The following is a 21,768-nucleotide window of genomic DNA, read 5'->3' on the forward strand; positions in this document are numbered from 1 at the left end:
CAGTCCGGGTAACTTTACACTTTCATGATTGACACTCATTTCAGTTAACACATATCCAAGATGAGTGTCGGTGCCTCTGTGTGGGGTTCTGTGGGAGGTGCAAGGAAGACCCATGCAAAGTCCCCAGGCCAGTTAGAATTCATTTCAGATACCCCAGGGAGGAACTTCCCTGGTGGTCCAGTGGTTAAGTGGAATCCATGCTTCCACTACAAGGACTGCAGGTTCAATCAACGGTGGGGGAACTAAGACCTCACATGTCTCAAAGTGCAGCAGAAAAATTAAAAAAAATTTTTTTTAAATAAAAAATCAAATATTTCAGGGGGAGTGAGACAGCCCTGAGACCATAAGATGTCTGCTGAGCAGGGATTGTTTCACTTGCTGGTGGTAAAGCTCTGTGGTTGCTGTAGCTGGTCAGCACCTGTCCTCCACCGACTACCCCGCTCCATCCACCCTTCCCAGGATAGTGCTGCCATCCAGAGTCTGCTTGAGGCCATACTATCGGTTTACTTAGGATAAACAGATAGTTTTGGAGTCAACTAGTTCATAATTTGCAGATTATATAAACTCTGCTTACATGTGATTTATTTGCTGAAGACGTTTATCTAAAAAAATAGCAAAACTACTTATTGCTGCTTTTAGTGGAATGCTGGGGTCAGGAAGCCCCCTGATACTTCTAATTCCCTTTTTTAAGTTGATAATGTTGTAAATGCAGTATGCCATTACATTTTAACCTAGGAAAGATTTACTTAGTCAAATAACTCCTTTGCCTGGATATGTAATGAATACTGTAAGTCAGCCCGGATCAGGCATTTTGCAGGTTTGTTTTTTATCCTGATAGTTTGTTCAAAGTGTTTCTTTAGTTTGTTTCTTTTGAAATGTGAACTGTGTTTTACCTCCTTATAGATGTTGGTTTTTAAAAATCTTTTTTCAAATGCATTGTTTCTATTTGTTGACCTCTGCTGCATCTAGTACCAGATTGTTGTGCCCTGTTGACAGTAAGGTGGTGGACCAGTCTCTGTGTGTCTGTTTAGCATCCGGAAATAACTGAATCCTTAGCATTCAAAACAGTTCAAGTCATAATTAGTGATTTGTCCTTTTGTTTCACACTGAACTCGTTTACAGTTCCTTTCACTTTTGATGACGTGGATTAGTGTAAAATAGTTTTTGTGATATACTGTAATTAATTTGTGATACACTGTAATGGTTAGTGTTTAAATAAACATAATTTGAGAATAAAGATAATTTAATTTGCAAGACACATTTTATGTTGCAATTTTAAAAATTGATTGGATTATATTGATTCCTGGCTCTCAGAGCCCTTAACAGGAGAGAATTTAATGTATGCCAAATAAATTTTTTTTGAGTCTTGTTCAAGGGAGCAAGATCTTTTGTTTATCAGTTCATGTATTTATTATTTTACACTTTGTAGTCCATTTATTGTTTTATTTATAGAAGTACACATAGGTATTCTCTGAAGAACAAGAGTTGTACAAAAATTCAACCATATAATTATTCTATTGTGTTAAGCTAATCAGTGTTTATCTCCTTCTGTTGAGTACAGTTTTTATTAACTTTTCCAAAGTACACTTTGTAATTGTTAAAAGGTATTCATGTTATGCTTTGTGTGTATGGATTTATATATAGTACGTGTAGTTGTTGTTTAGTTGCTCAGTCGTGTCTGACTCTTTACAACTCCATGGACTGTAGCCCACCAGGCTCCTCTGTCCAGGGGATTTTCCAGGCAAGAATACTGAAGTGGGTTGCCATCTCCTTCTCCAATAATATGTACAGTACATATATATTTAAAAATAACCCTTTAATTTTAGAAAAGACTTAGATTTATAGAAAAATGCCAAAGAGAGTACAGAGTTTCCACAACCACCATCCCGTCCCCACTGTAAATAGCATCTTCCATTACTCTGGTACATAGGTTACAACTCATGAACCGAGATTGGTACTTTGTTGTTAACCGAAGTCCATACTTTTTTGGATTTTCTTAATTTTTCCTTGATGTCCTCTCATGCCCCAGAATCCCATCCTGGAAACCAAGCTGCTTTTACTTGTTGTGTGTCCTGAGGCTCCCTTGGCCGTGACAGTTTCTAGATTTAACTTGTTCTGATGGCCTTTTCAGTGCTGGGGAGGACCAGTTAGGTGTTTTATGGAATGCTCCTCAGTTGGGGTCTGTCCAGTGTTTTTCTCATGATTGGACTGGGCTATGGGCTGTTGCATCCTGTCAGGGTGCATGGTATCATCGAGGCTTATCCCCACTGACCCTGAACCCCAGGCTGGGGTTGTGTCTGCCAGGCTGTCTACTGTGGGTCCTCTGAGGGGTGACCGGGTACTCCTCTGTCTATATTGAAGTCTTGGGAAGGAAGCCGGATGCTCTCGGAGGTCCGGTGGAGGGAAGTGGGGTCACATCCATGAACCCTGCCCTGGACATGTCAGTCAGGACCAGAGGAGGGAGGTCCTTTGGGGCCAGGTTCATCTGAAATGTTTTTTTTCCCCATGTTATTGTAATCGATATTTTCTTTCCTATTATTAGAGGAAAATTGCTTTACAATGTTGTAGTGGTTTCTGCCGTATGACAATATGAACCAGCCATAATTAAACATATATCCCCTCCCTCTTGAGCACCCTCCCTTCCCCCATCCCACCCCTCTAGGTCGCCACAGAGCCCCAGGCTGGGCTCCCTGCACATGTGTAAGAGCAAGTGAGAGCGTGTGTGACAGAATGTCTGTGGACTTTGTCCAATTTGGACAAATAAAAACCAGCAGATCTTCCTGGTTTCGGCACACGCCCGATCCTTGGTGCTCTGAGACGGACTCTTGGGTCCTTTGGGTCGATCCTGTGCTCGGGCGGACCCCTGGTGGGATGGGGGCCTGAGATCATTCTTCCGAGGGAGGAAGTGCTCTGTGGTGATGGAGCTCCCGCTGAGATCTCAGCCCAGGGAAGGTGTGCTCCCTCTGTGGACTCAGCCTCTCGGGTGGCCCCTACCACCTGCCCAGTTGCTCTGTCCAGTGTTCGTTCCAGTAGGTATGGACCTGGGAGCTGGCTTGGGGAGGGCTGATCAGGGGAATAACCTTTCTCTTGGGTACAGAAAAGGTCAGGGTTGAAGGCAGCAGCCCATTTCACTTTCCTGTTTGCCCCTCCCCTGCCCCCTAGTGATGGTATGATTCTGGGGAAGGGTGGTGGAAGGCCCCTTGTGGGGAGTCTACTTAATCGTTCTGCCCTCCCTAGAGCTACTCTGATTAGAGAGAATCACTTACATTTATTTACATAAATATAACCTGTATTGGTGCATTTTGTTCATTAAAATTGACTGCAAATAAGCATCTACAGTGACCTTTTTGGGTGTTATTTTCTTTAAGCCCATGCCTCTGTGTTAAAGTATAATTTACAATTTCCATTTTGACCTGTGGGTTTCTGAAAGTTTTTTAAACCCTTTTTCTGAGTTTTTGCTTTGACTGACGTTGTTTCTGTGAGTGTCGGCAGTCTGTGCGCAGAAGAATCATGTCCATGAGCACTCCCACTTTGTTGGAAACATTTAAGGAACTGGCTGGTCTTGGTTTTCTTCCTGGCAAGTCTGCTGGAAGCATCCTTCCTGGGTAAGAGCAGGGGTGTACAGGGTGATCTCTTCTGCTTGGTGGAAGAAGCCTTGCCAGATTCTGGAAGCAGGCAGCAGGTGGGTGGCAGAGCGTTAGCCCCAGGGGGCTGGTCCAGCTGCCCCCGCACCTCCTGTTACCGCAGCACAGGGCGCTCTGCTCTGATGGGTCCCGCTGTAGCCCCACCTGAGTCTGAAATCTAGGAATTTGTTGAATCTGACGGCCCCAGTTCACCACATCCTGTGACATTCTGAGTGGTTCTCCAAAGTCGTTCTTAACCCAGGGGCCCTGCCCAGAGAGGGTGAACTTCAGGAAGCCTTGGGGTGAAAAACTCACATTTCTCTCTTCATTGGGTATTAGCTGAAATTGTGTTTCCTTCCGTTGGGATTGTACACGGTACAACCTCAGTTCACAGCCTTCTGAGAAAGAACTGGGGCTTTCCTATCACCTTGTGGGGGGTGCAGACAGGTTGGGATTCAGGCTGCTCTCATCATCCTTTATTACACCGGCCAGACCCTCTGGTCAGTGTATTAATAAAGGAGCACATGTTACTATAAGGGCTTCCCCAGTGACTCAGTGGTAAAGAATCTGCCTGCAATGCAGGAAATGCAGGTTCCATCCTGGATTGGGAAAATATCCTGGAGAAGGGAATGACAATCCACTCCAGTATTCTTGCCTGGAGAATCCCATGAGCAGAGGAGCCTGGTGGTCCCGTCCCTGGGGTTGCAAAGAGTCAGACGCGACTAAGCCCGCATGCATGTGTTGCTATGTCTCCAGTTCTTCTTTTAAATAATACTTCAGTAACTGTCTTTTAATACAGTTGCATAAAATGAAAACCATTTCAAAGCATCCTGAGAAGGAGGGCCTGAGCCTCCCCTCCTGATGTGGGATGGGGTGTGTGGCAGGGGGAGGGGCCAGGCTGATGGGTCTTGGGTGCTGTCTTGTCTGATGTTGGAACTGCTGGGACCCAGGCCTTGGGCCAGAGATGGTCCACACGGGCATCGTAGAATGTAATTTAATTTTACTGCCTCATGGAACTTCCTCTAGTCATGCAGTGCATAGCTAGAATCTGCCTGCAATGCAGGAGATGCAGGTTTGATCTCCCCCCTAGTGTATGTCATAAAATCCATTGCCTATAAGAAAAATCCAAAAATAATTTTAAATTCAATGAAAAGCCTAATGTTGCTTTTGTAAATTTATTTAAATTGTTGTAGTGGGAAGGTATATATCAGTTTATTATCTAAAAAAGCTAAAGTAACTAATGTTGTGAGATTTGTGTTGATTTACTGTTCTAGTGTTTGGTTTGAATTGTGGATTTGGGACTTAGGGATTTGTAGTAACTTCTGGTATCAGGAAAATGTCAGTGACTTTTAAAAATCTCTTGCATGAAAGAGTTTGACTTTCTGGTTCTCAGGGGTTACAGCAAAATGGTCCTTGGAGTTTTTGACCTCGTATTTAGAAGAAATATGTTATAAAATTAGAAATAGTTTGGGAAAAGTTTGGGCTTCCCTGGTGGCTCAGACAGGAAAGAGTCTGCCTGCAATGCAGGAGACCTGGGTTCAATCCTGGGTTGGGAAGATCCTCTGAAGGAGGGAATGGCTACTTACTCCAGTATTCTTGCCTGAAGAATTTCATGGACAGAGGATTCTGTAGCTACAGCCCGTGGAGTTGCAAAGAGTGGGACACAACTGTGCAATGAACACTTTAACTTTCATGTCACAGAATTGGAAAGAGTTGGAGCATGGAGCTGTAAATGCCAGCTGCCGGGTGGTGTGGAGGGACCTTCCTCAAGCCTGAACAAGGCAGTGACAACCGCTGATATTTACCTAACGTCCCATCTGTTGCGTCTGATCGGATCTTCTCTGCGCCCCTGCAGGCTGCCTCATCCCTGTGTAAACAGGGAATTTATCCGAGCGCAGTCCTGGCAGACTCTCTGGAGCATTTTCCTCTGTGGGTGTGTTATACTTGAACGTGTGTGTGGTGACCCTTGGCGGTGGCTGGCTGGGCATCTTCACTGGGCAGGTGAGTGGGGGTTCAGACACCTGCATCCCTAATGCACCCCCAGGGCTTGGTGGGCTGTGGGCTGCCAGGACCGCATCCCCAAAGGCGCCACCCTGCTGTGCCTCCAGCTCCTGGCTGCTGCCTCCCTGGGAGCTGGATGATCACGGTCCGTTGCTCTGGTCTCCCCAGGGGGATTTGTGACACTGACAGGTAACAGTCTGAAAGTGCAGGCTGAACACACACATGCTGAGTAAGACCTGACATTCGCAGACTTATCTTTTCTGGTACTCCTCTTTTTTGTGGGATTTCTTTTATTAATCAAGGCAACGTACTAACTCTTTTTTTTTAAAAAAATTGTTTTCATTTATTTATTTGGCTGTGCCAGGGCTTAGTTGTGGCACATAGTCTCTTTAGTTGCAGTATATGGGATCTAGTTCCCTGACCAGGAATTGAACCCAGGCCCCCTGCATTTCTTGGGCTCCAAAATCACTGCAGATGGTGACTGCAGCCATGAAATTAAAAGACACTTGCTCCTTGGAAGGAAAGCTATGGCAAACCTAGATGGTGTATTAAAAATCAGGCACGTCACTTTGCTGACAAAGGTTCGTTTAGTCATGTACGAATGTACAAATGTAAAAGTTGGAACATAAAGAAAGCTGAGTGCCGAAGAATTGATGCTTTCAAACTGTGGTGCTGGAGAAGACTCTTTAGAGTCCCTTGGACTGTAAGAAGATCAAACCAGTCAATCCTAAAGGAAATCAACCCTGAATATTCATTGGAAGGACAGAAGCTGAAGCCCCAATACTTTGGCCACCTGATGTGAAGAGCTGACTCATTGGAAAAGACCCTGTTGCTGGGAAAGACTGAGGGCAGGAGAGGAGGGTGACAGAGGATGAGACAGTTGGATGATGGCATCATCTACACAATGGACATGAGTTTGAACAAACCTTGGGAGGTAGTGAAGGACAGGGGAGTCTGGCGTGTGCCAGTCCATGGAGTTGCAAGGAATTGGACATGATGAACAACAACAGCAATAAGTGTTAATGATCCTGTTGGCTTTATTCACTGATTCATGTGTCAGGCAGCTTTCCATCAGCAGACAGAGAGGAGTCCTGGGGAGCTGGACAGAATGAAGGACTTTATGGGCAGAAGGGAGTAGAGACCAGGAGGTCAATTTGGATAGAGCAGGTTGGTTATTAAGGTCACTTTCCTGTGGGGGACGGACAGCAGGGGTCTGCCAGGCAGGTGACCTCACCAGTGCTGGTCACGTGATCCCTGATGGACTGAGTTCAGATTCTGTGAAGATTCTGGGAGAGTGGAAACTGTAGTAAGTCTCTGTTTGGTGATGTGGGGCTTACACGAGGTGATTCCACTTCAGGGCTGTGGCCCTGCTTTTAACAGCATAGAGCAGGGGTTGGCAAACTGTGGCCCTGGTGCCAAACCCACTCCCCACCTGGTCTTGTGAGTGGTCATATTAGGACCTGCCCGGGCTGGGCCATTTACACGTGGTCTGTGGTTGTCTTCCTGATTCCAGGCAGGGCTGAGTCATTGCCTTAGAAACTAGCTCCAAAGCCTGAGATATTTATCTGGTCCTTTTCCAGAAAAAGTCCACCCACCCTATGTGCAGGGAGACAGGGAGGTGAGGTGAGATCTGAGGTCTTCCTCCGTCACTTTGATGGTCGGAGCCCAGAGCTTTTTCCTGTGATAAGAGACAGGGATGCTTGTCACTGGGGGGTGGGGGAGTGGGGTTGGGGTGAAACTGCCCCACAAGCCTGGGTGGTTCCAGCACATCACCTACAAACACTGAGTCTGTATCAGCTCCTTCTCCCTGTGTTACCCAGAGCCTCCCATCCTAGTAGCCACTTTCTTTCTACATGTGAAGATTGGAGATGCCCAGAGGATTCCAGGCCCTGAATTTTCAGAAATGAAGGCATTTAAAAATAGCACTCCACACACATACACACTCACTCACTCACTCACTCACTAGAACTGTAATATAAGCTGCAAACACAAGCTAAATACCTGTGCTTAGTCATGTCCGACTCTTTGCGACCCCATGGACTGTAGCCCACCAGGCCCCTCTGTCCATGGGATTTTCCAGGCAAGAATACTGGAGTGGGTTGCGTTTTCCTCCTCCAGGGGATCTTCTAAACTCAGGAATGGAACTCAGGTTTCTTGCATCTCCTGCATTGGAAAGTGGGTTCTTTACCACTGTGCCACCTGGGAACTCTAAGTTTTTAGTAATCCCATTAAGAAAGCAGAAAGAGATTAATTTTTGTAATGTATTAATTTAGTTTGCACAGTATTTCAGCTTATAAAAATGACTAGTGGGGTTGGTGATTTTTACATTTGTGTGTGTGTGTGTGTGTGTGTTTTCTCTTTCAGTCTTGTCTCTGGGACCTGGTGAGTCCCTAGAACAGGACACTGCAGACAGGCTGCATCTTAGCATTCAGTAACCATGTGGCCAGAGGCTAGAGAATGGACTGGTCTCAGGTTTTCTGACACCAGCTGTGTGTCATGTAATTTAGTTGAATTCTGATACCAGCTAATAGAGGTTGGTGCTATCAGTTCAGTTCAGTCACTCAGTCATGTCCGATTCTTTGCAATCCCATGAACTACAGCATGCCAGGCTTCTCTGTCCCATCACCAACTCCTGGAGTTGCTCAAATTCATGTCCATCATGTTGGTGATGCAATCCAACCATCTCATCCTCTGTCGTCCCCTTCTCCTCCCGCTTTCAATCTTTCCCACCATCAGGGCCTTTTCCAGTGAGTCAGTTCTTCAAATCAGGTGGCCAGAGTATTGGAGCTTCAGCTTCGGCATTGGTCCTTACAATGAATATTCAGGACTAATTTCCTTTGGAATGGACTGGTTGGATTTCCTTGCAGTCTGAGGGACTCTCAAGAGTCTTCTCCAACACCACAGTTCAAAAACGTCAATTCTTCAGCACTCAGCTTTCTTTATGGTCCAACTCTCACACCCATACATAACTACTAGAAAAACCATAGCTTTGACTAGACGGACCTTTGTTGGCGAAGTAATGTTTCTGCTCTTTAATATGCTGTCTAGGTTGGTCGTAGCTTTTCTTCCAAGGAGCAAGCAACTTTTAATATCATGGCCGCACTCACCATCTGCAGTGATTTTGGAGCCCAAAAAATAGTCTGTCACTGTTTCCATTGTTTCTCCATCTATTTACCATGAGGTGATGGGACCAGATGCCATGATCTTAATTTTTGAATGTTGAGTTTTAAGCCAGCTTTTTCACTCTCCTCTTTCACTTTCATCAAGAGGCTCTTTAGTTCTTCTTTGCTTTCTGCCATAAGGGTGGTGTCATCTGCACATCTGAGGTTATTGATATTTCTCCCGGCAATCTTGATTCCAGCTTGTGCTTCATCCAGCCCAGCGTTTCTCATGATGTACTCTGTATATAAGTTAAATAAGCAGGGTGACAATGTACAGCCTTGACGTACTCCTTTCCCAATTTGGAAGCAGTCCGTCATTCCATGTCCAGTTCTAGCTATTGCTTCTTGACCTGCATATAGATTTCTCAGGAGGCAGGTAAGGTGGTCTGGTATTCCCATCTCTTGAAGAATTTTCCAGTTTGTGGTGATCCACACAGTCAAAGGTCTTAGCGTAGTCAATGAGGGAGAAGTAGATGTTTTTCTGGAATTTTCTTGCTTTTTCTATGATCCAGCGGATGTTGGCAATTTGATCTCTGGTTATTCTGCCTTTTCTAAATCCAACTTGAACATCTAGAAGTTCTTGGTTCATGTTCTGTTGAAAGCTAGCTTGGAGAATTTTGAGCATTACCTTGCTAGCGTGTGAGATGAGTGCAGTTGTGTGGTAGTTTGAACATTCTTTGACATTGCTTTTCTTTGGAATTGGAATGAAAATTGACCTTTTCCAGTCCTGTGGCCACTTCTGAGTTTTCCAAATTTGCTGGCATATTGAGTGCAGCACTTTCACAGCATCATCTTTTAGGATTTGAAATAGCTCAACTGGAATTCCATCACCTCCACTAGCTTTGTTCGTAGTGATGCTTCTTAAGGCCTACTTGACCTCACACTCCAGGATGTATGCCTTAGGTGAGTGAGTGCACCATCATGGTTGTCTGGGTCAGTAATCTTTTTTGTATAGTTCTGTGTATTTTTGCCACCTCTTCTTAATCTCTTCTGCTTCTGTTAGGTCCATACTGTTTCTGTCCTTTATTGTGCCCATCTTTGCATGAAATGTTCCCTTGGTATCTCTAATTTTCTTGAAGAGATCTTTAGTCTTTCCCATTCTATTGTTTTCCTCTATTTCTTTGCAATGATCACTGAGGAAGGCTTTCTTATCTCGTCTTGTTATTCTTTGGAACTCTGCATTCAGATGAGTATATCTTTTCTTTTCTTCTTTGCCTTTAGCTTATCTTCTTTTCTCAGCTATTTGTAAAGCCTCCTCAGACAATCATTTTGCATTTCTTTATCTTGGGGATGGTTTTGATCTTGGCCTCTTGTACAAAGCTCCGTCCATAGTTCTTCAGACACTCTGTCAGATCTAATCCCTTGAATCTATTTGTCATTTCCACTGTATAATTGTAAGGGATTTGATTTAGGTGATACCTGAATGATCTAGTGGTTTTCCCTACTTTCTTCAATTTATAGGTCGACCCTATAGATGAAGGGCTTAGTAGATGCCAGATGTTGAGTCTGGACCCTCCTATGCTTCTGATCCACTGGCTATAATTTCAGAGTTCCCATGACCCTCCTCTTTAGGTTTGAGAATTTACTATAATGACGCAGGGTCAGGGAGGCACTTTATTATCAATGGTTTATTGCAAAAATACATCTCAGCAGCAGCCAGAGAGAAGAGGGACACAGAGCCAGGTGTTGTGGTGCTGGTTGGGGTGGGCAGCGATGGTGGGGCAGAGTGTAGGCACCCTCTCTGGGCACACAGCCCTCCCAGCACATCAGGGTGTTGGCCAACCCATGGGCACCTAACTCTGGTTCTGGAGTATTCATAGCCCAATCTCCAGCCCCCTCCTCACCCTGGTGTCCCACCTTCCAATCTCAAGGTTGGTTTTTCCTGGCCAGGCCCCATGCTCAACTATGGGTGGTGGGAGCGGGCAACTCTGGGCCACTTCATTAGCATCAGCTTGGGTGTGGCATAGGGGCTGGTTACCAGTAACAAGAGACACCCCCATGACTGAGGCCATGCCCACCTTCAGGGGCTCTGTGTGGGACCAGGCCACGCATGTGTTTGAGTGACGTGCGGATGCCCCTCACTGCTTCCCGTCTCTCCTCCCTGGGGCCGTGCCCCCTCGGAGAACACCCCTCCTCCGTGGGACAGCTGACATGGCATATGTCACATTCCTCTCTACCCTCTGAACTAACCGTGCCTCTCACTCCCCCAGTTCTTGGTTCTCAGGAAGCAGAGGCAAGAAAAGATACAGTAACATTTCTAGGGAAGCTCAGAGATAAGTGCAGCACAGGAATTGTGACTCTGCTTTAATCACTTGAAGAATCATTTAACTGTGGAGGGGCTGTGGGTGCAGGTTTTCTGAGACATGGGAGGTATGGAGAAGCTGCCACGCCATGCGGTGTGTGTGGAACCCCGGGGTCGGTTAGATCTCAGTCTGGGCAGCTCCTGTCCCAGGAGCCGGGCAGTCAGTCTCCTCCCTGGGTGGGAGGACTGTGTGCATGGAGGCACTGCCGGGAAAACTGGTTTAGGAGGAAAAGCAGAGAAAAGCTGGGATTTTTATTCCTCACGTAGGCGTCGGTCTGCCTTCCTTGTGTGACGTGTCCGCATTCTTAATGTTTACTTCTTAGCTCTTCCTTATGGTTTTTAAATCCAGGATTCGGGAAACAGTTCATATCTTCGTCTCCCAGGAGGACTGTGTCTCAGGCCTGTGGTCTTGCCTCTTGAGGCCTCTGTTGCCTGCACTGGAAAATGGGTTGTTGTGGCTACGAAAATGAGGCTAAATGAGTAAAAGCGGAAGTCTAGGAGCTGTGTGAGTTGAACATAATTGCTAAAGAAATTTCTAAGAATCAGCATTTTTAAAAAATGTAATGTTTTACATGTGACTTGGGTGAAATTCCTTAAGCCTTAAGGGCATGATTAAAATTTCTGTTATTGGGGCTTGAGTTAGAAGTGGACCTAGTACTAAGCTCTAATGTTGAAGATCTTTTAAGAGTGGTATTTGTAACTGGCTATTATTTTTCTGAGAGTTACAGCTCCATCAGTGATCAAATGCAGTGTTTTTCCATAGCTAAGAAGTACTGAAACTGACTGTAAAATGTATGTGTGTGATCAAAATCACATCTAAAATAATTTCCTTGTTGATAGAAGGCTACAGAATGTCTATTATTTCCAAAGAGTGTGCTCCAGAAACAAGGGCCGCTGATTGGTAAAATGGGGAGGACCTGCTTTAGTGTTTGAGTCGTCTGTCATGCCACAGAGGGCTGCCTGCCTAGGATATGAATGGTGATATTTAGGAGTCTGAGTTCATTATTTTACATTCAGACATCTTAATTTTAACAGGTCAAGAAAAATATGTTTGAAGAACATATTTTTAGCCTTTTTATTTGTTCAGATATTCAAGAAAGTCATTTTGGGGAAGTAAGCTATAGCGCTCGTCACTCAGTCGTGTCTGACCCTTTGCCGCCCACAGCCCAGCAGGCTTCTCTGTCCGTGGGCTTCTCCAGGCAAGAATACTGGAGTGCATTGCCATTTGCTTCTCCAGGGGATCTTCCCAACCCAGGGATTGAACCTGTACCTCCTGCATTGCAGGTGGATTCTTTACTGTCTGAAGCACCAGATGGTTGGATGGCGACACTGACTCAACCAACTTGAATTTCAGCAGACTCTGGGAGGTAGTGAAGGACAGGGAAGCCTGGCGTGCTGCAGTTCATCTTTGGGGTCACAAAGACTGAGACATGACTTAGGGACTGAATAACAACAGCAAAACCATAGTGCCTTAAGTAGATTTTTAGATGGCTGATAATTTCGGTTTTCTGTGTTGACAGTCCTGCTGTTAATATCACTGTCTCTATCCTCCTCCACAGTTTTCGTTCTGACTCTATAGGAAGAAACACAAAACTGAGTTATATTTCGGGTGGATATTTTAAGAGCAGTTTCCCATTCTTTCTCATCACATGGCTTCTGTGATTTATTTTAAATGTTATTTTCTTGTGAGGCAAGGATAATTTCTTAAAAGCTAGTGTTTCTTAAATAGAGGCTGTCTTAGCTGGGACAGCTATCACAAAATAACACAGATTAGTGGAGTTGGGGGATGGTTGCTGAAGCAGTACACCTTTGTTTCTCGCCCTTCTGGAAGGAGACTGGGAACCACAGTCAAGGGAACAGCTGATTTAACTCCTGGTGGGACCCACTTCCTAGTCTGTGAAAAGAGAAAGTGTTCATTGCTAAGTCCTATTCAACTGTTTGCAACCCAATGGACTGTAGCCCGCCAGGCTCCTCTGTCCATGGGGATTCTCCCGGCAAGAACACTGGAGTGGGTTGCCATTTCCTCCTCTAGGGGATCTTCCCGACACAGTTCAATTCAGTCACTCAGTCATTTCCGACTCTTTGCAACCCCATGGACAGCAGCACGCCAGGCTTCCCTGTCCATCACCCACTTCCTGAGCGTGCTCAAGCTCATGTCCATCGATTTGGTGATGTCATCCAACCGTCTCACCTCTGTCGCCCCCTTCTCCTTCACCTTCAATCTTTCCCAGCATCAGGGTCTTTTCAAATGAGGCAGTACTTTATATCAGGTGGCCAAAGTATTGGAGCTTCAGCTTCAGCATCAGTCCTTCCAATGAATATTCAGGACTGATTTCCTTTAGGATGGATTGGTTGGATCTCCTTGCAGTCCAAGGGACTCTCAAGAGTCTTCTCCAACACCACAGTTCAGAAGCATCAATTCTTTGGCACTCAGCTTTCTTTATGGCCCAACTCTCACATCCATGCATAACTATTGGAAAAACCATAGCTTTAACTAGACGGACCTTTGCTGGCAAAGTAATATTTCTGCTTTTTAATATGCTGTCTAGGTTGGTCATAGCTTTTCTTCCAAGGAACAAGTGTCTTAATTTCATGGTTGCAACCACCACCTGAAGTGATTTTGGAGCCCAAAAAATAGTCTGTCACTCTTTCCATTGTTTCCCCATCTATTTGTCATGAAGCGATGGGGCTGGATGCCATGATCTTAGGTTTTTGAATGTTCAGTTTTAAGCCAGCTTTTTCACTCTCCTCTTTCACTTTCATCAAGAGGCTCTTTTGTTCTTTTTTGCTTTCTGCCATAAGGGTGGTGTCATCTGCACGTCTGAGGTTATTGATATTTCTCCCGGCAACCTTGATTCCAGCTTGTGCTTCATCTAACCCGGCATTTCACATCATGTACTCTGCATGTAAGTTAAATAAGCAGGGTGACAATATACAGCCTTGACATACTCCTTTCCCAATTTGGAACCAGTCTATTGTTCCACATCTGGTTCTAACTGTTGCTTCTTGACCTGCATACAGATTTATCGGGAGGCAGGCATGGTGGTCTGGTATTCCCATCTCTTTCAGAATTTTCCACAGTTGTCACCCACACAGTCAAAGGCTTTGGTGTAGTCAATAAAGCAGAAGTAGATATTTTTCTGGAATTTTCTTGCTTTTTCTATGATCCAGTGGATATTGGCAACTTGAGCTCTGGTTACTTTGCCTTTTTTAAATCCAGCTTGAACATCTGGACGTCCTTGGTTCACTCTTGAAGCCTGGCTTGGAGAATTTTGAACATTACCTTGCTAGCGTGTGAGATGAGTGCAATTGTGCGGTAGTTTGAGCATTCTTTGGCATCGTCTTTCTTTGGGATTGGAATGAAAACTGACCTTTTCCAGTCCTGTGGCCACTGCTGAGTTTTCCAAATTTGCTGGCATATTGAGTGCAGCACTTTCACAGCATCATCTTTTAGGATTTGAAATAGCTCAACTGGAATTCCATCACCTCCACCAGCTGGGATTAAACCCGCATCTCCTGCACTGCAGGCAAATACTTTACTGTCTGAGCCAGCAGGGTAGTCGCTTCCTTCTTGCTGTGTCCTTCTAAGGTAGAGGGAGGGCTTTGGCCTAGTCCCCTTCCTCTGAGAACATTTATCCTGTCGGGGGCCTCCCCCTTATGACCTCATCTAGACCTGGAATCACCTCCACACGCCATCACCCTGGTGCTTAGGTCTTCAGCGTTTGCATTTTGGGGAGACACAAACATTCAGTCTTAACAGGAGCTACTGAGACTGGCTGTGACTTCATAACCCTTTCTAGAAAAAGCATGGGCTTTGGTTTAACAAAAGCCAGACATGGCTCAGATGGTAAAGAATCTGCCTGCAGTGTGAGAGACTCAGCTTCGATCCCTGGGTCAGGAAGATACCCTGGAGAAGGAAATGGCCACCCACTCCAGTATTCTTGTCAGGTGAATTCCATGGACAGAGGAGCCTGGTGGGCTACAGTCCATGAGGTCACGAAGAGTCAGGCACGACTGAGTGACTAACACTTTACACACTTGGTTTGACACAGTTTGCCACTGCTCCCAACGTTACTTTCTTCCATCTCAAGTGAAAGCCCTTCTGCTGTCAGAGACTCCCTTCTCCTGTGAGGCCCACCCACGCTCTCTACTCTGTGCCTCTCCTGCAGCTGTTGCCAGGGTTTCTGGCAGACTTGTTCCCTCCTGGGGCAGCTGGAGGGCCTAATTTTCCATCCCCTCCCTGCTACCTTCCAGACACCCACTGCTGCGGAAGCGTCCAGGACTTCAGCTTGAAGCCTTGGGGAGATCAAGCAGGTGCACCATCCCCTGTTTGAAGCCTCGCTTGGAAGACCTGCTCACCAGCAGCAGGTGTCTGGTGGGGAGGTGTCCTGCTGGGAATGCTAATGCGGCTTGTAGAGCAGTTCTCCTCAGCCTGTTGGAGATGCCTGTCTTTTCTGGCCCCAAGTTGGAGAACCTTGAGTGAGACTGTTGATTTTAATGTTCTGAAGGCCCAGCAAACACTCTGCCTAGTCCCCAGAGAGAACCTTTGGTCTGTTGACATGAACACAACTGTGTCCCACCCATCTGTCCGTGGTCAGTGAGCGTGACGCCTAGAAACAGGAAGATGTCCTGCTCTCTCCCGCGAGTGTGGGCAGTGTCGTGGTTCTCAGTTGTATTTGTCATGCAGTCAGCCATCCATCCCAGACTTTCCAGGAGGGCCTGATCTCCAGGCGTGGACCACCCACCCCCGCTCAGGGCAGCCTCATGTTTGGATGCCCGGCCACCCTGAGCCTGGATGTGTCACTGGGGGCTCCAAGTTGGTCCCTCCCTGCAGAGGACACGGCAGGAGACGGCACAGCTGTGGGGCCTCTGAGTTCTGTTGTCTGAGTCCTCCTTTCTGGAGTCAGCTCCTCAGCCCCTCCTGTGGTCACAGAGAGGTCATCTTGGGGGTGCAGCCTCCCTTCTCTGCACCTCCATCTCCGGGCCCGCAGACCCCCTGAAACAACTTTCATTTCGGCATGTCCCTCTCCAGGGATGCACTCGGTCCTTGCGTCCCCCATGTCTGGGGAACGGCCAGGGTCCATCCTGCCTCACTCACCCCACCCCTCCTCGGACGGCAGCCCCTCGTCTCTGGTGCTCTGCTCGTGACCCCCCGTGATGTGTGTGCGGCCCGCAGAGCAGGTGTGTGCAGCCAGGTCCAGTGGAAAGGTCTGTGCCCTGTCACATGTATAGCTCTCGCCGCTTCCCGGTCCTGTGATAGCATCCCACTCTCAGCATCTGGCTCAGCTCATGCAGGTATCATGAGATGCCACACACTGGGTGCTTATAAACACGGGCGTTTACTTCTCACAATCCTGGGGGCTGCATGAGATCCCGGGGCCAGCTGTTCGGCAAGGCCTCACCCTATGTCCACTTGGTGGCAGGCACCGGCAGCCCTTGGGGCCTCCTTTTAAGGCACTAAACCCCTTCATGAGGCTCCACACTTACCACCTGATTGCCTCCCAAAGCCCCGCCCCCCCAGGAATTTGGGGGGCACATCAGGGTTCATGAATCATACACTGTGGCTTCTGAGCATGTGGTTATCTTTCCCTTGAAAGATTTCATGCTTCAGTCTCCTGTTCGACACGTATGTGAGCATCTGCTCTCTGCTGGGCCCTGTTCTAGGCTCTGGCGTCCTGTGAGGGGAGGAGATTCTCTGCTCCCCAGGCCCGTGCCCGGCTCCTCCGAGGGTGGGTGGTGGTGTGGACTTCTCTGGGTAGTTCGATGATCTTTTGTTTAACTGGTTCAGTTTGTTTAGAAAAAAGAACCCTGATTTGTATCATAAGAAAAGTACCAGAGACTCGAAATGAACCCCACGTCCAGGAACCCTAACTGACAGGTGTCTGTGTGAATGCGGCTTCAGGTGTGGGGTCCTCCCCACAGCAGCCCTCTATCTGCCCTGTGTGGTGATATTCTGACCGACACTCAGCCTTTTCTGTTTGAATAAAAATAAGGCTGACGATGAATCAGAATCTGGTGGCCTGTCTGGGTAGGATGTATTGAGAGTGAAAATGAAGTTGCTCAGTCGTGTCCCACTCTGCAACTCCATGGACTGGGGCTTACCACGCTCCTCTGTCCATGGGATTTTCCAGGCAAGAGGACTGGAGTGAGTTGCCATTTCCTTCTCCAGGGGATCTTCGCAACCCAGGGATCGAACCTGGGTCTTCTGCGTTGCAGACAGACGCTTTACCCTCTGAGCCACCAGAGAATCCCTAGGATGTTTGAGTGCTTGCTAAATGCCGGCTACAAGCCAAGCACTTTACTTATTTGATCGTATGTGTGTGTGTTTAATTGCTCAGTCATGTCCAACTCTTTGTGACCCCCATGGACAGCAGCCTGCCAGGCTCCTCTGTCCATGGAATTCTGCAAGCAGGAATACTGGAGTGGGTGGCCATTTCCTTCTCTAGAAGATCTTTCTGACCCAGGGATCAATCCCAAGTCTCCGGCATCACAGGTGGATTCTTTATAGCTGAGCCAGCCTGGAAACCCCATGATTGATACACAGTATATAATCAGTAAAGCAACTATTCTTTGGAATTGCATGATTATCTAATGTAACACAGTTACAAAGTTTTATATGATGTGTAATTGAAAAAAGTACTTTCTAAAATTGCTACCAGATGAAACTGTTTAGAAATTAAGTAATGTCCCACTGTGCCAATATCCTGTGGTCTGATTTTGACTTAACTATATTTCATGAAAATACTAATCAGTGATGTTCAGGTGCAGGGTGGGAGTGTGTATGTACCATCCTGCACTAAGTGATTTGCACTGTATGTGGTGCAGGGGTACCCGGTACCCAGTTGATGAGAATTTGGTTGGTTTTTAGATTCCTAAGAGAGAGTTTTGAACTACAGAGAGTGGTAAACCCCAGCAATCACTCGACCCCAGGGGTCATCTTCTGGGGACCAGTCTTGTCCCATTTTTGCCACCTCCTGCCCCTCCCCACCATCATGTTCCTATTACTTTATTGTAAAGTGGATTCCAGGCACATATCCATTTCTTGATACATTTTTAACCAGACTGTAATTTTTAATTTCAAATTGGTCTGTTTGAAATTAATTCTATTTCCTCCTACTTGTTTATTTTTCTCACATGTCAGGATGGTCCCTTTATATTATGTTCTTCATTGTCTCCTTTGGGTTTTAAACATTATTTATGGGTTTACAGCTTAATTTAAATAGCTTCTTATGTAGACAAAGGAGCTGTCTATCTCAGGCTACCTTTCAGCTGAAGAATAATCAGTTAATTACACCCTGTTCAAAATTAGTTCTTTTCCCTCTGTGACCCTCATGCCTGGTTGGCCTAAGCAGAGCACCACCCCCTCCCCATATATTAGCTTCATGAGCTGCACTGATTCACTGGAACTCTTTAATGTGAATGTTTTTTCTTTGTACACTTGTCATGCTCATAATCTCCTCATCTGTGAGTGAGGTGGGCTAGCTGGTTGTCAAAGTTCCCGTTTGGTTTTGTGGTCACAACAACAAAAACCAGTATGAGGCATGATTCCCCCCCCTTCACCCCCCACCGCCCCATGTTGCTTGGGGAGTTGATGACACCCACCCAGGATGTACTTTGAGGAGAGTGGGCCCGTGGTGTTTTGCTTTGGCCTGTTTGGCACAGTACTGCGGGTGTCCCTGGCCCTGGGCAAGGTGGGCGTGGGGGCGGAGGCCACATGTAGCCCACCTCCCCTGGGAGTCCCAGGGTCTGCCCTGTTGTCTGGTGTCACCCGGAGCTCTCACTTCCCCTTCCTGTCCTGGGTGGGGGTGGGAGTGGGAGACGCCCTGCTTCTGTTCCAGCTATAACAGCCACACCTCCTGGATTTTCTGTAACAAACTCCCTTCCTACTGTTTTCCCTTCTTTCTGTAAGCATTCCAAATATCTTGCAATTTCAGCGTCCTCTGGAAGCAGCCAGAGAAATTTTGAGGGTGGGTCAGGATCTTCTGTCACTGGGCATTTGGCCGGTGGGCCATCCGTATGGCTGGGGCAGGGCCTCCCAGCTGTGATCGCTGGCTGCTTCCTGCGCCTGCCCTCCCCTCCCCACCCACCGAGCATGTGGGTGTCCTTGCTGTCCTCTGGCCCAGAGAGGGAAGTTTGATACTTGGAACTTGACAAGGGAAGGGAACTTGCGAATTTTCTCCACGTTTGGCCACTGGGTGACTGATGCAGTTTGGCTGTCTCCCTCTCACAGCCCCCTCTTGCAGGCCCCCTCAACCACCCAAGCTGGTTCTGGCACCCCTGTCCTGCAGGGCGACATCAGCTTTTCCCAGTTTCCAGGGATCTTAACCATCAGATCACAGGTGACAGGTGCAGAGTGACACACCTTCCTGGTCTCTTTCTGTTTCAACTCCACTGGGAGTCACCAGTGCTGTCTGCCTTTTCCAGGTGACCTCTGCTCACCCAGGCCCTGGGGTTCTTCCTTGGGGGTTCCCCGAGGAAACGGGAATCTCTTGGGTATTTTGGACGGGGGATGTGTATGAACTGTGTAAAGGACAGCAGCAACCATGGGGCAGGAAGAGTCACCCAGAGATGGAAACCAGAAACTGCTGCTGTCCCTGGCCTGGGAGCAAGTCCAGGACCCCTGCCCTGGGTCACCAAGCAGGAAGCAGAGCTGTGGGCCACCCAGCCCCCACACTCCCAGCCCCCACGCCCCCAGCCCCGGAAGCAGCTGGAGCTTCCCTAAGGGGCAGCGGGGGCAGGGATGGCAAATATGCCCTTCCTCTGGCCATGTTGCACCAGGGCTGCTGTCCCACAGGACTAACCAGAATCCGGCTGGCAGGGACCTGGGGAACACAGCTTTCTGGTTTTCTGCCCTGGCAGCACAGAATGTGGCAGATGACCGCGTCCTGACACCAGCAGGCCACGCATGGCTGGGGGGACACTCGAGGTGTGGGTGGAGCGAGTGAGTCAATGCACCTGCCTGTGGTGGGCAAGGGTGGCAGCCTCTGTGTGTCTCCCCCATGGGGTCAGCAGAGATGGTGGAGGGTCCACTCACCCGCAGACCCTGCTCACTGGCTGGTGTGGACTCATGAGCCAAAGCAGGGCTGGCACAGCCAGCCTGGGCTCACAGGTGACTACACGCTGCTCCAGTGAGGCTGGGCTTGGGGAGCTGGTCCTGGGAGCTGGTGTGCATGTTTCTCAGCTGGGTGCCAAGTGTGAAGAACTCGGGGGCCTGTGGTTCCCCTGGCATGTCACATGATAGGTGGAGGGACAAGCTAGTCTTTGAAACCTTGGTGCAGACAGTTCACCAGCGACAGACAGGAAACAGCTTCAGGTGCCCAGATGATGCTGAGGCCCCAGTTCTCAGCGAAGGGAAGGGGTTGGGGTGAGGGGTCATGAGGATCAAACCAGGGCAGGGGGCTTTCCTCATCCATCCACCTCTGGGTCCCCTCTGACCTGAGCAGCTGGCTCTTTTCAGGCCAGACTCTATGAGGCTCCCAGCTCGTGGGCACCTGCACCTCTGTCCTCCCCAGCAAGCTTGGGGAGGTGACAGCTGCCTTCTCCAGCTCCCTGAACAAGACAGGAAGTTGTCGGGGGGCAGGTGTCTTGTGAAGGGATGTTGGCAGGGGACCCGGTGCAGGGCAGGGTGTGAAGGGCAAGGTAAGCCCCTGCCTCGGTCCCCCTCCCCATGTGTATGGTGGGAAGGTCTCCACCGGCCACGAGGGGTGTGTGGTTGGCACTGACCCTGCTCTGAAGCCTGCCTCTCAGCAGGGCAGTCAGCAAACCATCCCCCTCAGGGTGGAGAGTGCAGTCTGACCGGATGGTTGTCCAGGTCATAACCATGTGCAGGGGATGGGGAGAAGAGCAGCCCAGGGCAGGGGGCAGTGTGGGCTTGGGCAGCCTCCCGGTAGAGTCTGCATGCTCGGCTGGAGTCCTTGTACCCTGCTGCTGGATGGGAGGGAAGGATGCCCTTGTAACTGGTTGTGCACATAAACTGGGATAAAGATTATTTTTAAAAGAGCTTTACGAATATGCTCTAAGAATATAGTCTTCTAAATGTGGAAGTCTGGTTTTAGAATATTTGAATTGAGCAATTTTTGAGAAGAATTTTATTAGGAACAGTTAGTGTTTATCAGAATACCTCCTGAAGAGACAAAAATGCCAGCATTCAGGACTTTTTCATCTTTGCTAGTGCTGAGTTGCTTCAGTCATGTCCAGCTTTTTGTGACGCTATGGACCATAGCCTGCCAGGCTCCTCTGTCTAAGGGATTCTCCAGGCAAGAATAAGAGAGTAGGTTGCCATTTCCTTCTCCAGGGGATTTTCTCAGCCCAGGAATTGAACCCTCCTTTCCTGCATTGACAGCCGGACTCTTTACTGCTAAGTCACCAGAGAAGCCTGCTTTAGGATAGTTCTTTTCTAATCACTGTATCGTCCTTTGCCAGAGTGTGGCAGTGTCCCCTCTACCCCCTGCCAGGGGAGGATGCAGCGTCAGAGCCCAACTAGGCGTCCTGGACAGAGTTTCGTCCCAGAGTCCAGATGCTGTGGAGCACACGCTGCGAGCTGTCAGCCAGCTCACAATGGAGGAGGCGGGGGTGGAGTGGGGGTAGGAGGTGGGGGGGATCTCACCCCCACCCTAGGGGAGGGGGGATGCAGGAGGAAGAAGGCGGAGAACTAACCAGCTTTGATGGGCTTCCCTGCTGG

At 48.0% G+C, this 21,768-nt stretch overlaps 1 protein-coding gene across 5 annotated transcripts in view; it reads left to right on the top strand.

Annotated features, from left to right (window-relative positions):
* The window catches only part of NCK2 (NCK adaptor protein 2), a 112,151-nt gene that overhangs the window by 12,772 nt on the left and 77,611 nt on the right, over nt 1–21,768 (top strand). Inside the window, exon 2 of one of the 5 annotated variants that reach the window (XM_043917874.1) lies at nt 5,479–5,624. The exons of the other annotated variants lie outside the window; for them this stretch is intronic. The gene's annotated coding sequence lies outside the window, so the exon portion shown is untranslated. The remainder of the gene's footprint in view (nt 1–5,478; nt 5,625–21,768) is intronic. 5 annotated transcript variants of the gene reach the window in all.

The sequence above is a fragment of the Cervus elaphus genome, chromosome 11 (genome assembly GCF_910594005.1).
Source record: "Cervus elaphus chromosome 11, mCerEla1.1, whole genome shotgun sequence".
NCBI classification, from domain to species: domain Eukaryota; kingdom Metazoa; phylum Chordata; class Mammalia; order Artiodactyla; family Cervidae; genus Cervus; species Cervus elaphus.